At 42.5% G+C, this 15,452-nt stretch overlaps 1 pseudogene across 1 annotated transcript in view; it reads right to left on the reverse strand.

Moving 5' to 3' along the window:
- LOC311148736 (tripartite motif-containing protein 16-like) overlaps window positions 1-10,913 on the reverse strand; it is a 28,506-nt pseudogene extending 17,593 nt beyond the window's left edge. Inside the window, exons 1-5 of the transcript in view lie at window positions 10,269-10,913; window positions 9,152-9,238; window positions 8,106-8,339; window positions 7,707-7,866; window positions 7,505-7,581 (exon numbers count right to left, since the gene is read on the reverse strand). The product of the transcript in view is annotated as a tripartite motif-containing protein 16-like (transcript). The remainder of the gene's footprint in view (window positions 1-7,504; window positions 7,582-7,706; window positions 7,867-8,105; window positions 8,340-9,151; window positions 9,239-10,268) is intronic.
- Window positions 10,914-15,452: the final 4,539 nt, after the last annotated feature.

Raw genomic sequence — 15,452 nt, forward strand, 5'->3', positions numbered from 1 at the left:
TTTTTTAATTTTTCATACTGGCCCCCCGTGGGAAATGAACCCACAACCCTGGCGTTGCATACCAACTGAGCTACATCCCTGTGTCTCACCTGTAAGGAGACCAATAGTTTAAATGTGTCTCACCTATAAGGAGACAAAATACCAGTTTAAATGTGTCTAACCTATAAGGAGACCAAGACCAGTTTAAATGTGTCTAACCTGTAAGGAGACCAAGACCAGTTTAAATGTGTCTCACCTGTAAGGAGACCTAGAGCAGTTTAAATGTGTCTAACCTGTAAGGAGACCTAGACCAGTTTAAATGTGTCCAACCTATAAGGAGACCAAGACCAGTTTAAATGTGTCTAACCTGTAAGGAGACCAAGACCAGTTTAAATGTGGACAAATGAGACCCAGAGTGTGAACATTAATGCTAGTGTGATGATGATGCTGTCAGTACAGCATAGTGTGGTGAGTTTCAGAATTGGTCATTAGTCCTCATAGGGGATGGTTTCATTATATGGAGTAGCAGTGATCTTCATGACATTGCGCATGTTTGGGATCAAATCCATTGCAGTCAACTGCACAGACTCACTAATCTACAAATCCACTTGCATCTCAAATATTGACTCACTAAGTGGTCCAGATCAGTGATTCTGTGCCTCTCCTTGATCAGACTGATCCCCTCCAACACACTGATGCCTGTTTCTCACTATAGAGCCGAGTCAAGCCAAGCAGGGCCAAACTGGGCTGGCTAACACTACAGAGCTGAGTCAAGCCAAGCAGGGCCAAACTGGGCTGGCTAACACTACAGAGCTGAGTCAAGCCAAGCAGGGCCAAACTGGGCTGGCTAACACTACAGAGCTGAGTCAAGCCAAGCAGGGCCAAACTGGGCTGGCTAACACTACAGAGCTGAGTCAAGCCAAGCAGGGCCAAACTGGGCTGGCTAACACTACAGAGCTGAGTCAAGCCAAGCAGGGCCAAACTGGGCTGGTTACTCATCCACCATAGTTCTGGAATCATCCTTGAAAGGATTATGTGTAATGAAATATCACAGCCAGTACAGTTGTGGTCAGCTCTGTTGTGTGAATCTTGTTTCTCCATACCTCTAAATGCCATCTTATTAGATGGTGCCACTTTCAAATAAAATAAAATAAAATGTCATTACATTTGTCACACGCGCCGAATACAACAGGTGTAGACCTTACCGTGAAATGCTTACTTACAAGCCCTTAACCAACAATGCAGTTCAAGAAATAGAGTTAAGAAAATATTTACTAAATAAACTAAACGTAAAAAATCTAATCAAACACAATAAAATGACATAACAATAACGAGGCTATATACAGGGGGTCATTCTAGAGGTGGAGTAGCTCTGCCAGTGTATAGATAATAAACAGCAAGTAGCAGCAGTGTGGGTGGTCAATGTAAATAGTCTGGGTCACCATTTGATTAATTGTTCCCCCATTCGTTTGTGATTGAGACCTGCAGTCATCTTGATTTAAGACCACTTTTGAGAAGTGTTCCACAGGCAGTAAATCTATTACAGGATAAATGGAAACTGGATCCATTTCATTCTATTAACATGGTTTATGTGTGTTATAGCAGTAATGGGGTTAAACCAATATTAAAATGACAACTCCATAGGTGGGTACCAGGTCAGGGGAGTTAATCTCTGCTCCCAGCATCCCTGGAACAGTACTGATCAACATAGCTGACCTGATTCAGAGGTGGACCAGTGATGTTTTCCTCTCAGTGGTGAGACTTGCCGTTCCATTTGACACACCTTTACCTGATAAGATCATACAAGATGTTACAGGCTTATTGCATGTGGAAACCGACCTGTGTTCAAACACTATTTAAAATAATTGAGAATACTTAATAAGCAATGCTTGATTGAGTTTGCCTGATGTAATGGACCAATAGAAAAGTCCTAAAAGTACAAACAAACCTCACCCACCTGAAAGACTAAAGCAAATGCTAAAAGTATTTGTAAGATTTCAAATAGTATTTACTTATTGTACAAGACCAGTTAGTCCCTCCCTGTTTCAGTTAATTTTCTTCAGTTTGGTGCCTAGTGAATACGACTCAGGTCTCTGTGGAAACATCAATGTAAATTCACCTTTGATTTTTACTCCTCACTTTCCCTTTCAGGTCCATAGGGTTTTGCTGCCCCCTGCTGGAGACTGGAGCACAAGGCAGTCCCTGGCTTTCTTTGTGCAGCCGGACGACGAGGTCCTCATCACCTGTTGTGACGGGTCCAACAAATATCCCCCGGTGAAGGCAGGGTCCTATCTCATCCAACACTTCAATTACTCTTATGGAGGGAAGGAGCATTTCACATGTTAAACTATGGAATGAACTGTACATTTTATGGAGACTTCAAATACAGGTTTTCTTTATTGCAAGAATAATTCTGAAAATGTGATTATTTTGTGTACTGCAATTATGCTAGTGAGACAGAATAAGTCAGTAATGAGAGAATAAATAAGTCAACCATTACCTCTCTTCTCTTTCACATCCCTCTACCATCACTCCATGGGGGATGTCCCAATAATCTCTCCTTCCTCTTGAAGTGTGCACTCATTCACTACTCCTCACAAATGTAAAAGCATCAGATTGGTGTTGGCATAGGGTAGAGGGAGTTCACATATACCAGTCATGCAAAATATTGATGTTTGATGGCCCGAATGTATGGCGAATATCGAAACTCAAGCCAATTTTAAACAAGCTTTTCGCTTCTGACGTTTTTATCTGCTCTACCATCACCTGTCGGGTAAGGTTGAACGCCTCCTCTCCTACTCAGCCTCCTAAAAAATCTTCTCCCAAGCGGGTGTGACACCTACTGCTGTTGCACTGCTGCTTGGATCCCACCTGGCGATCTGTTCACCGTCTGCCCTGGCCTGTCTCCCCCTGTCTGGTAAAGGTACCCCTGCCACACTCCCCCCTCTCTCCCGAGCTTTCGCTCACCTCCAGCACACACGCACTTAACACACACACCGCAGACTTTGGACTGATAGGAATTTTATGTAGGCTAATTAACTTGTGAAGCTTACTATGTGAGATTACTCAGAAACACTTCAATTAATTAGTATTGGCCTACTATTTATTTATTTGATCTCATACTTGTATAGCCTACTGGACTCATAGAGAGCTACTTTCTCATGTTATTTTGTTGGGGCGAGTGACTCTTTGAACTTACAATGGCTAGCCCCAAGTCGTTATATTTTTTTATTGTGCTTTATGTTATTTGCCTCATGACTCCTGCGTGCTTTGTTGACTATGTACTTGCTTGTTTACCCAACCATGGGACAGACCATGTTTGTTTCCATACTCGGGACTCTGACTCTCTATTGGTAACACAGACTCTTGAAGCTCCAATCCACTAGAAGCTTATTACCTAAAATGGATCAATTGAAAGTGTGGGTTCACAGCTCCAATCCAGATGTGTTGGTCATTACTGAGACGTGGTTAAGAAAGAGTGTTCTCAACACTGATGTTAACCTTTCTGGTTATAACCTTTTTCGGCAAGACAGATCTTCCAAAGGTGGTGGAGTGGCAATCTTTACCAAGGAACACCTTCAGTGCATGTACCCTACGTGCCCTAAGCTCTCTCCTGGTCCCTTACACAGCACCGGCCTGTACCCTACGTGCCCTAAGCTCTCTCCTGGCCCCTTACACAGCACCGGCCTGTACCCTACCTGCCCTAAGCTCTCTCCTGGCCCCTTACACTAAGTCTGAATTCATTTGTCCTGCTAGGTGACCTAAACTGGGACATATTTAAACCATCAGACCAAGTCCTAAAGCAATGGTACTCCTTAAATCTTTCTCAGATTATTACCAATCCCACAAGGTATGACTCCAAACACCAAGAAAAGGCTACTCTCCTTGATGTTATCATCAGAAATAATCCTGATAGGTATCAGTCTGGTGTTTTCTGTAATGACCTTAGTGATCACTGTTTTACAGCCTGTGTTCGTAATGGCTGCTCAGTGAAACAACCTGTCCTGTCCTGACACTTGCTAAAATAATTTAATGAGCAAGCCTTCCTTCATGACCTGGCCTCTGTAAATGGGTATAGAATCAGCTTGATCCCCTCTGTCGAAGACACTAGGACCTTCTTTTTTGATATTTTCAGTGGTATTGTTAACAAACACGCCCCATAAAGAAAAAAAGAATTAAAAACAGGTTCAGCCCCTGATCTGGTAGAGTTACTCCACCTCAAAAATTCCATTTGTCGAAAGGCTCGGCACACGCATACTCAGGCTGACTGGGTCTCGTTTAGGCAAATGAGAAATAAGTGCACTCAGGCTATCCGGAAGGCCAAAGTTAATTACTTTAAGGAGCAGTTCTCTCGCTGTGGGTCTAACCTCAAGAAGTTCTGGAAAACGGTTAAAGACCTGGAGAATAAACCCTCCTCCTCACAGCTGTCCATGTCCCTTAATGTTGATGATGTTGTTGTTACTGACAAGGAGCACACGGCTGAGCTCTTTAATCACCACTTCATTAAGTCAGGATTCCTATTTGACTCAGCCATGCCTCATTGCCCGTCCAACATTTCCTCATCTCCCACCCCTTCCAATGCGACTAGCCCCGATGCTCCTCCCTCTTTTTCCCCTGCCCCACTACAAAGTTTCTCCCTGCAGGCAGTCACTGAGTCTGAGGTGCTAAAGGAGCTCCTTAAACTTGATCCCAAAAAAACATCTGGGTCAGACGATTTAGATCATTTCTTCTTTAAGGTTGCAGCCCCTATCATCCCCAAGCCAATCTTTGACCTTTTTAACCTCTTAAGGATCTGACACTTTTTTTCAATTGTCGCCTAAAATGTCATACCTAAATCTAACTGCCTGTAGCTCAGGACCTGAAGCAAGGATATGCATATTCATGATACCATTTGAAAGGAAACACTTTGAAGTTTGTGGAAATGTGAAATTAATGTAGGAGAATATAACACATTAGATCTGGTAAAAGATAATACAAACAAAAAAACATGTGTTTCTGTTATTTGTAATTTATTTTGATCATCTTTGAAATGCAAGAGAAAGGCCACAATATAATATTGCAGTTTAGGTGCAATTTAGATTTTGGCCAATAGATGGCAGCAGTGTGTATGCAAAGTTTCAGATTGATCCACTGGACTATTTTGTATCAAGTCTGCCCAAATGTGCCGAATTGGTCAATTGATACATTGTCAAGTACATAACTACAGAGAACATACAAAAATGATATGGTAATACAAAATGTAAGTTTTCACACTCCCAGGAATGTCATACATGATGGATCATTAGCTTATACACTAACTTTCACACATCTAGATGGCCGGGCGGGGTGGGTGTAGAGCCAGAGACAGCAGGGGTTCAAACTGTAGAACCCAGTTCCTACATTTGAATATAAAAATTGATTTTATCAAACAAAACTATGCTACATTTTATCTCTGCGACCCTTATGATGACAAATCAGAGCAAGATTACTGAATGTAAGTACATTATTTACCTTCAGAGGTGAATGTATCAAACCAGTTGCCGTGATAAGATTGTTGTTGCTGTGCACTCAAACAATAGCATGGTATTTTTTCACTATAATAGCTACTGTAAATTGGACAGTGCAGTTAGATTAACAAGAATTTAAGCTTTCTGCCCATATAAGACATGTCTATGTCCTGGAAAGTTTGCTGTTACTTACAACAGTCATGCTAATCACATTAGTGCACGTCCCCGCAGGAGGCCTTTTGCCTTTTGGTAGGCCGTCATTGTAAATAAGAATTTGTTCTTAACTGACTTGCCTAGTTAAATAAAGGTAAAAAGCAGTACTATTACGGAGATAAAACCCAGGATAGAATGTTGATGTACAAGATTAAAACATTACATTTGAAGAAATATCAGAAAATATCATTTATATTCATTAAGTGGGCCCCTACTACAGTTTAACCAGCTCAGCAGTACCAGAGACAAGACAATCAATAGAAACCCCAGGATAGAGGGGCTGAGTGAATGTGGTCTGGACTCTGTGGAGGAGGGTCATTGTGTCAGAGACGCTGTAGAAGGACAGAGTACCTGCCTTGTGATCCAGGTACACTCCTACTCTGGAGGACTGAGGGCCTGATACTTTAGTCCTAACACTATTGTGTCTGAACCAATAACCACCACTATAGTAGTGTAAACTCCAGGACTTGTCATTGAGTCCAAATGTATTAACTCTCTCTGTTCTGCTGATGTCTTTATATGAGACTGCTGTAACAACACACTCCCCACTCGACTCCACCTCCCAGTAACAGCGTCCAGACAGACCCTCTCTACACAGAACCATCAAGTCGTTTGTGAATCTGTCTGGATGATCAGGATATGGTTGGACTTGGCCTGTATAGGTCACCTTTCTGTTCCCTTCAGACAGAGAGAGGCGTGTGTGTGCTGTGTTTGGGTCCAGTGTGAGCTGACAGGAATCTGGGAGAAGAGCAGAGCAGAGACCAAAGAGGGGAGTTAGAACAATAAGTTAAGTCAGATACTGTATCTACCCTGTCTTTGATTAGAGCACAGCAGAGATCAAATCAGAGAAATATGAGGAGTCAGATAGATCCCCAGTCGTTGATTAGATCTACTATTGCTATATATTTCTAGAGGGATTGTTAGGAGTGTCAGTAAAAAGAGACAGTTACAGTAAAAAGAGACTGTAGCGGCTTTCGGATCGACGTGGGAAAACCCAGTTAAAGTTTGAGACACATCCAGTAAATCCAACGAATCCAAAATGAAAATGATGGCTTGATGAACAAAACTGAAAACATTTATTTGTAGAATCCAAAAGGAAAAGTGCAAGGTTAACAAAGATTCCAATATTCCAGGTAAAAAGGTGTGGTTCAAAACATGTATGCCATCCCAGTCTCCCAAACATTTGCAATAGCTGGAGGCCTTACTTCCTGTCTCTATATACCCAATATGAGCCAATCTGGGTGGAGGCGGATGGAGGCGTGCCCACCTGTACTTCACCACTATCAGTTACCAGACACAGTCTAAGAGGTGGTTACTACTTAAAGTCCCCAGGACCGTTACCCAGTTACACTGCATTCTCCTATTGTGCACCATATGCATGGAATTGTCTGCAAAGTATGTAACTAGATATACTAGTGCCCCTCAGTTAGTTTAAAACTGGTTTTTTTTTAAGTGTTCAGGAGGAGTGGAAATGTTTGCTGTAGGCCAGATAGTATTGTTGTGCTGATTGTATTGAATGTTGTAATGTTGTATTGAATGCTGCTGCCTTCTTGGTCAGGTCTCCCTTGAAAAAGAGACTTTGAGTCTCAGCGGGCTTTTCCTGGTTAAATAAAGGTTAAATAAATAAAATAAATGAACAACGAGCCACATGATCTAATAAACAAATATTTGCATAACCAAGGAAAAACAAAACTGTCTCCAATAGAGACTGAAGGATAATCCAGAATAAAGAGACTGAAGGTTAATTCAGAATAAAGAGACTGTAGGATAACTCAGAATAAAGAGACTGTAGGTTAATTCAGAATAAAGAGACTGTAGGTTAATACAGAATAAAGAGACTCACATTGTAAGAACTGTTCTCTGGTCTTGGGCTCTGGAGGCAGTACAACATCCACTATATTCACTACAGACACACAAACACATTCACAGAGAGAGGGAATGTTATCATCATACCATATTCCACATGTTTATGACTAGTAGGGAACTTTCAATGGTCTAAAGTTGATGTTCTTATTATTTTCAACACACCTGTAGTGGAGATCTTGGTCCATTCTCCTTTAAGGATGTCTTCTAGTTTCTCTCTCAGTTCAGACACAGTCTTACTCACATCTCCAAAGTACTGAAGAGGACGGACAACGATGCTGGGTAAGTCTGAAGATACACTGGTACTGGAGAGAGACTGATAACTCTGGAGAGAGAGAGAGAGAGACAGAGACAGAGACAGAGACAGAGACAGAGAGAGAGAGAGAGAGAGAGAGAGAGAGAGAGAGAGAGAGAGAGAGAGAGAGAGAGAGAGAGAGAGAGAGAGAGAGAGAGAGAGAGAGAGAGAGAGAGAGAGAACAGAACAGAACAGAACAGAACCAAATTATTGAGAGTTTCACATAGAGTTTTAATTTCATATCACATGTAACAAGGCAGTTTAAATACCTGGAGGAAATGGATGTGATCCTCTGTGTGTGAGAGCTTCTCCAGCTCAGTGCTTCTCTTCCTCAGCTCAGCTATATTCTGCTTCAGTTGCTCCAGGAGTCCTTCAGCTTGACTCACTTGAGCCTTCTCTTGGGCTCTGATCAGCTCCTTCACCTCAGAGCACCTTCTCTCAATGGAGCAGATCAGCTCAGTAAAAATCGTATCACTGTACTCCACTGCTGCCTGTGCAGAGCGCTGGAGAGAGAGAGAGAGAGAGAGAGAGAGAGAGAGAGAGAGAGAGTCTGTCATTGCAGAAAGAGGACACCCCTCCCCAACTCCCAGGTCAACCCGAGCCAACCAGCTATTGGTGTCCAGGGCTCCATGTAATACCCTCCACTGGAGGACCCCTGACCTTTCCAGCACTGGGAGCTTATAGAGCACCCTCCACCTATACCCTAACTCCTACTGCACCAGATTCTTCATCATCATGTGCATTGATGCCAGGCTCTGGTTCTGAGCTCTTCACCACACCTTCCACCTCACTTAACTTTCCCTCATTCATTTCCATTGGTTAAATTAAGCACTCTCCCGAGTGGCACAGTGGTCTAAGGCACTGCATTGCAGTGCTAGCTGTGCCACTAGATCCTGGTTCGAATCCAGGCTCTGTCGTAGCCGGCTGTGACCGGGAGACCCATAGGGCGGCGCACAATTGGCCCAGCGTCGTCCAGGGTAGGGGAGGGAATGGCCGGCAGGGATGTAGCTCAGTTGGTAGAGCATGGCGTTTGCAACGCCAGGGTTGTGGGTTCGATTCCCACAGGGGGCCAGTATGCAAAATAAAAAAATATTAAAATAATGTATGCACTCACTAACTGTAAGTCGCTCTGGATAAGAGCGTCTGCTAAATGACTAAAAATGTAAATGTAAAAATGCAGTATATTCTCTGAAAGGGGTCCAGACAGCCTGTTCCCAACAGTGGGGTCAGTGGGATTGGATAAGGGCCCCTCTCCCTCTCTCTGACTGGAGGAGAGAAGTGAAATTATGCATCTCCTCTGGTCAACAATACTCACCTTGAGAGACTTTACAGCCTGTTGGAGCTCCTTCTCTCTTTCCTGGAATCTCTGCTGGACCTTCTGCTGACTCATTCCCAGCTGCCTCTGTGGAGAATCACTCTTCAATGAGCTATCAAGCTTTATTTGTCCAGTAGATCAATAGTATAGTAATGGGACATAGGGCCCATAGAAGATAGGGATTAATATGTTGAGGAAGTGTTTGTGTGAAATTATATTATTATATTGTTATGTGAATGATTATAGTTTTAACAGTGCACAAAACAATGAGCTCATTGGGTGTTTGATAACGAATGATAATGGTGTTTGATAACGAATGATAATGGTGTTTGACTTGTTGATACTTATTCATGTTACCATACTATAACTTATTGATTACATTACATGTATAAGGAATGTATATGTTGAGGTCAATGAAGGGTGAATAGGAACTTGGTGTATGGAAAGTTACTGAGTGAGACAAGAGGAAGTGCAGAAATATTCTGTTCAAACATGTTAGTGTTGAATATCAATGTTCCTAAAGAGGGAGCCAAAGGGCAACAGTCTAGTTTCAGTTTCTGATAAGGCAGGCCAGCTGCAGAAGGTCAAGTCAACAGATGAAGTGAGAAGAAACCTCTGGGAGGGGGGCCAAAGGGGCCCACCCCAACGACCCTCCTACTACAGTCCTATCTCACACACTTCCACTTCCACGCCCACGAAGGTTCTAGCATCAGGCAGGGCCATGACTACACCAGTGAGAGGAACCAATTAATTTCCTGCCTAGCAACAGAGATGCATGGCTGTCTAGACGTGTAAGGAGTTGACCCAGCCTAGTAGGAGGTTATAAATATATGTGCTTGTGTAATCATACATTGTCTTTGCAGCTGTATGACCCAGTGGGTGAATAAACTTGGTTTGAGATTTTTCTAGTCTTCCGTTTGAGTTTTTACTCTGTTTGTTCAGAACAGACTTTAGAAAATGGTGACGCATTTGAAGAATCTGGGTTAACATATCTATATACTCAAGGTTTGTGTTCATATTTGGTCTGCCTTGGATCGATTTCAAACAGCCTTTGTTTCTACTGTACCTTTAATTATTTGTTAATCAGACAGTCACCAACAAGTTGTTCTGGTCTTACCTGTTTCTCAGTCCTCTCTGCTGCAGCTGACACTGTATCATGACCTTTATGTTCATCCGTCACACACAGCAGACAGATACACTGCTGATCGGTACGACAGTAAACCTCCAGCAGTTTGTCATGATGAGAGCAGATCTTCTCCTGTAGTTGTGCGGTGGCTTTGACCAGCTTGTGCTTCTTGAAAGCAGGAGATTCATAGTGAGGTTGGAGGTGAGTCTCACAGTAAAAGGCCAGACACACCAGACAGGACATGAGGGCTTTCTGCTTTCTGGTCCCAGTGCAGACATCACACGTCACATCTCCAGGTCCAGCATAGCACAGAGCAGGAGGGGAAGCAGCCTGGAGTCCTGTCTTCTTCAGTTTCTCCACCACCTCAGCCAGCACAATGTTTCTCTTCAGAACAGGCCTTGGTCTGAAGGTCTGTCTGCACTGGGGACAGCTGTAGACACCTTTCAGATAATCCTGATCCCAGCATTCTTTAATACAGCCCATACAGTAGCTGTGTCCACAGGCAGTAGTCACCGGATCCTTCAGTAGATCCAGACAGATGGAGCAACAGAACAGTTCCTGATTCTCTGCCATTTTGGTGCTCTCTCCCGTAGGTTAAGCAATATCAGTGTCAAAGATGACTTTCTGTTCAGTGTCAAAGATTACTTTCTGTTTCATGGAACTCTACACCAGAGGACAGGAAGTGGCTTCCTACTTGACTGTGAACTCTGTATGTAGAGGGGATGTGGTTTATTTGATGAGGAAGCGTGACAGAGTGTTGGGTAGTAGGCAGAGATGGTTAGTATTTATGTTACATGTATTTGAAATACGTATTATAATTACTTCTGAATAATTTGTCATTAGAATTACACTGGGCTGAACTACACTCCAATGCATTTTGTGTTTTTTATTTTCCAAATAAATACTAAATACTTTTCTACACCATTTATCATAGCGGTTCACATGTTGTGGCCCCCCTTTCACCCTGCATTGGTATCAGAAGTCTGATAGCACTATGGTGTGATAAGAACGTCTGTTAAATGAACTAAATATAAATGTATATGTAAAAATGTTGATAAATACTTTGTTGAGGGAAAATGTACTTGATATGATTGTAATATTTTGTTGTCTCACCTAGCTGTCTTAAGATGAAGGCACTAATTAAAATTATCCAGACTGGCTTGCTTAACTAAGGTAGATAGCAAAATACAGTATCACTGTCATAGCAAGAAAAAAGGTTTTGTCACCGTTACTGAGAATGTTGTTGCTGTTCGGACCGGTTACTTGCAAATGTATTTTTGTATTTAAAATGAATACATTACATTTAATTAAATACATTACAAAATACAAGTATTTAGTAGTGTATTTTGATACATTGATCTTGATGGTATTTTGTATCTGTATTTTGTAATTGTATATAGTAATTTCTACCCATCCGTGGTAGTAGAATACTCTGTCTGCAGGGGGTTTTTAGGACCAGGACACTGGAGGCAAATGACCGGTTTAAACAGGAAAATGTCCTGGAGGTTTATTAAAAATAAATGTTTCACAAATCACTTTGAAAAGGCATTGAAAAGGCAAAATAAAATACCTAGCCCTCCTCAGAGCATAATGACTGGGTAATCACTTACAAACTCAAGAGATCAGGGTGTTGTTTCAGTTCTCGGAACAGGGTTCTGACAACTGACACATCTCAGTTTTCAACCCTAATGCTGAGCTTCTGTGACTTCTATCTTAACAACAGGATGCTGCCCCTCGTCAAGAAGCTCTTTTGACACTCCTCCTAGAACAGTTGGTTTAGACAGAGGATCAACAACAGGATGCTGCCCCTCACCCAGAAGCTGTTTTGGCACTCCGCCTAGAACAGTTGGTTTAGACAGAGGAACAGAAAGAGGAACTTGTGCGACAAACTGTTCTAATAAAGTTTTACTGGCAGAATGTTTTCTTCATTATATCTTCTTCACACAATAACTACGTTAAACAAATGTTATCCACAAGTTCATCTGACTGGGGAAGTAAATATAGGGCTTCATTGACAACATCCTGAAGTATCCCTTTAAGTCAAAACTATAACTGAAATGTCTTTGGCCACCATACCAATCAAAACTACATCAAAAGAGTTCATCAAGAGGTCCATAGTCTTTGAGATAGTGGCTGGGTTGGAGACCCACCAGCCGCATGGTGGCTCACCAAACGGGCATAGAGAGTTGACTGCAGCAAGGTGTACTGCTTAACTAGGATGTGGCCCTAATTGGAGAGTGGCTTTAGGGTGGAGTACGCTTCCAACAGCAGGCATTCCCTTCAACATGTTACAGAAGATAATGTGGAGACAGAGATGGGCAGTATCTCTGTTATACGTATTTGAAATACATATTTCAATGACTTTTTACTATTTTGTCATTTGTATTGCACTGGCCTGAACTACAATCCTATGTATTTGGAACAAGATACTTTTGAGACCTGTAATTTGTAAAAACATTTTGTTGTTGTAAAATACAACATATTTTTCTATACCATTCTTTATAGGGGTTGGACATTTTGTGTTCCCCTTTCATCCTGCATTGGTATCAGAAGTCTGATGGCACTATGGTTTGATAAAGTGACTAGTAAATGACAAAAATGTGTACTCTGTATGTAGAGGGGGTGTGGTTTCTTTGATAAGGAAGTGTGACAGATTTTTTGGTAGTCGGCAGAGATAGTTTGTATTTATGTTACATGCATTTGAAATACATATATTAATTACTTCTGAGTATTTAGTCATTTGAATTATGCTGGGATGAACTACACTCCAATGTATTTTGAAAATACAAAATACCTTTCCATACCATTTTTTATAGCGGTTCACATCTTGTGGCCCCTCTTTCACCCTGCATTGGTATCAGAAGTCTGATAGCACTATGGAGTGATAAGAGCGTCTGCTAAATGAACCAAATAAACACGTAAAAAAGAACAGTTGAAAAGCATGCTGGGTATTATAATAATGAGCTCTGCACCCAAAAGAAGGCCAATAATAATACCCAGTGTGCTTTGCAATTGTTCATTATTACATTGTCATTTTAGTCATTTAGCAGAGACTCATATCCAGAGAGACTTACAATCAGTGCATTCAACTAAGGTAGATGAACAATCTCATATCACAGTATATCCAGAGACTTACCATCAGTACATTCAACTAAGGTAGATGAACAATCTCATATCACAGTCATAGAAAGTTAAAAGGTGTTTTCTTCCTTCACTGAGAATGTTGTTGTAGTGAAGGTGTGTACTAGCAAATGTATTTACCTGTATGTATTTGTATTTTATCTACATACAACTGCAAAAGTATTTTGTATTTTAGTTTGATACATTAGTCTTTAGAGTATCTGGTATTTTTAACAAGATCCATTTTTGTTGTACAGTATATTTTGCCCATCTCTGTGTTGATATATCGTCTCTCAGTGACTAACTGATTTGGTTATGGCTACCTAGATTAATGTGGAGATCACAACACCCTTCTCCCCCGACAGAGTCATCAGTAAGCACACACACGGCACACACACAGAGACAGACAGACACACACACTCACACACACAGACACACACACACAGACACACACAGACACAGACACACACAGACACACACAGACACACACACGGACAGACAGACAGACAGACAAACAGACAAACAGACTCACACACACACACAGACACACAGACAGAGACACACACACGCACAGACTCACACAGACACAGACACATACACGACACACACACACAGACACACACACACATACACACACACACAGACACACACACATGCACAAATACCATCCACATCAATGAGCCAGTCAATGTTAATGTCTCTCTCTCTCCCTCTCTCTCTCTGTTTCCCTCCCTCTCCCCTCCTCTCCTCTCTCAGTGCTGGATCATGCGTGTGCGGCCCTGTCTGTCCTGGTAGCGGGCCTGTCTGAGGTCCACAGGAAGGGCTATCCTCTGACGGAGCAGGCCCTGTCAGGGAAGGTGCTCCAGGTGTCCGCCATGGCCTGCTTCCAGCTGGCTCCCCAGTACATCCTACTGGGGCTGGCTGAGCACGTATTTCTGACACACCTATTGCTGCTACATTGTTCGTACACAGAGACAAACTGGGTTTGAGATTTCTAATGTCAATGGACACCATATGTAGTTAGGATGAAGTTAGAATGTGGAGTTTTGGAACCAACTGCCAACACGGAGGATAGTATTCTGAACTCTGGAAGCTAGGGTTAGGATGCCCCCTACTGGTGTATTAGAGACAGACAAGAGACGTTTGAACCAAATGAATGCTTCTTTCTCTTCCCAGCCTTCCTCTCTTCTCTGTTCCAGGCTCTGTGATCTCCTTCCACCTGACACCCAGTCATATCAGAGGCAACTCCCTGCACTTCCTCCCCCTGTCCTACAGAGGGAGCTGTTTCCTGGGAGCCCTCATCATCCAGCTGGTCTACCTACTCTCTGGAGGTAAAGGCTTCACTTACAGATGCATCATCGTAACCATAGAAACTGAAGAGGAACATACATTCATGTTGGAATGGTTGATGGGGGTCTGTCTGCATTATGGGGATTCAGTCCTATGGCCACTGATAGCACTGTTCTCCAGTCCAACTACAGGTAACTTGTACCCAAACACACTGCATGAAGGGAATCTGGAGCATTTCTTCTTCTTCTTAGCCATGTTGATGACCATAAACACTCTGGTGTTCTGGTGGATATCTTCCAGGTACAGTATGAGAACCTCTCATGTATCAATATAGTCACTGTAGATGAGACAGAGGACATGAGGAGGAGAGGAAGCCATTAGAGTTCTTTCAGTCTTGGACTTCAAGATTTTCAGTCAAACAAATTTGAGATTTTCCTTGACCCCTTGAGGTGACCTGAACAACGTTTCAATATAGTCTGTGCAGATGAGACAGATGACAATATTGAGACAGGTGACAGTATTGAGACATGTGACAGTATTGAGACAGATCCACCCTAGCAGTCTCTCCTCCCCTGTGTCCCAGGTACCTAGACCTGAGTGTGGTGCAGTGTAGAGGAGTAGGAAGCAGCCTTCTGGCAGAGAAACTCCTGCAGTACAAGACCTGCCTGTGATTCTATGACACCATGGAACGCTCCTCCACAACAGTCTCCATAGAAACAGTGTTGTGACCTCTACACTACCTTTGTCCCCTGTAGCGCTGGACTT

This window comes from Coregonus lavaretus (assembly GCF_964263955.1).
Source record: "Coregonus lavaretus genome assembly, chromosome: 21".
Taxonomy (NCBI): domain Eukaryota; kingdom Metazoa; phylum Chordata; class Actinopteri; order Salmoniformes; family Salmonidae; genus Coregonus; species Coregonus lavaretus.